Source organism: Tupaia chinensis, unplaced genomic scaffold (genome assembly GCF_000334495.1).
Source record: "Tupaia chinensis unplaced genomic scaffold, TupChi_1.0 Scaffold141320_1, whole genome shotgun sequence".
NCBI classification, from domain to species: domain Eukaryota; kingdom Metazoa; phylum Chordata; class Mammalia; order Scandentia; family Tupaiidae; genus Tupaia; species Tupaia belangeri.
Genome location: NW_006201183.1, coordinates 486,038 through 487,470, shown reverse-complemented (window position 1 = coordinate 487,470; position 1,433 = coordinate 486,038).

Below are 1,433 nucleotides of genomic sequence, written 5' to 3'. Positions count from 1 at the left end.
CAAGCAAGATTATGACACCTTGCAAGATTATGATTCATATGAGGAAAAAATTATAAAAATATTCTCAGATGAACAAAACCTGAAAGAATTTATCAGCTCCAGGCCAGCTCTTTAAGAAGTTCTGAAGAGATAGATACTGAACTTGAACTGTGAAATATTGGTTTCCTTGACTAAAACTGAAGATTTTCTGCTGAAACTTCTCCCTCCAGATTCATTTCTAGTGGGAAAGGCACACCTCCAAGCCCATCCTGAGATGGATAATGAACTTGAGCTGTGAAATATTGGTTTCCTTGACTAGAAATGAAGATTTTCTGCTGAAACTTCTCCCTCCCGATTTATTTCTAGTGGGTAGGGCTACCTCTGTCTCCTTCTCTCCATTTCTCTCTGTCTCGCTGTGTCTCCCTGTTATTTTTAATTTTTTTCTTATTTATTTATTTGTTTTACATTCATTCACTGAACATCATCACAGAATACAAAACAGTTTCTCATCCAGAATACACTGTATAGTAGCTTTGTTACACATTTATTATTATTGTTATTATTACTTATACATTCAATCACTATAAATTATTTAGATTCTCAAGAGATTTTACCCAGCATGACACACATCTCAGTCCAGTTGAGAATACTATACACATCCTCATTAACAGATAACAAACTATGTCTATGTCCCACAAATATCGTATCTCTCTATTTCCCCCCTATTTTCTGTTCCTGCACTCTTCCTATCCTACACTCTCCTTCCACTTTGTCTCTAGGGTCCATAACAATTTTTAATGCTTTTATTTTGTCCAGTCTTTCGGTCTCTACCGCATCCACTTTGTCTCTAGGGTCTATAACAATTTTTAATGCTTTTATTTCGTCCAGTCTTTCGGTCTCTACTGCAGAGTGTGGACAGTTTGCATATGTTAAGTGAAGACATAAAATGTCTTTCTTTCATAGCCCGACTTGCTTCAGCAACAAGTCTTCCATATTCATCCACTTTCTATCAAATTCCAAGGTCATCTTGTTTCTTATGACTGAATAATATTCCATGGAGTATATGTGCAAAACTTTTTCAATTCATTCATCCACTTGTGGACATTTGGGTTGGTTCCTTATCTTAGCAATTGTGAATAGTACTGCAATAAATATAGATGTGCAAGTGCTTTTCCAACTGAGCATTCTCCTATCCTTTGGGTAGATATGCAGGAGTGGAATTGCTGGATCATATGGTAGTTCTATTTGAAGGTCTTTGAGGACCCTTCATATTGTTCTCCACAGTGGCTGGAACAATTTACATTCCCACCAACAGGGTAGGAGAGTTCCCCTTTCACCACAACTCTGCCAACACTTATAATTTTTTGTATTTTTGATCTTGGTTATTCTGACACGGGTTAGTTAGTATCTCATTGTGGTTTTGATCTGTATCTCCCTTACGATGAGGAATGCTG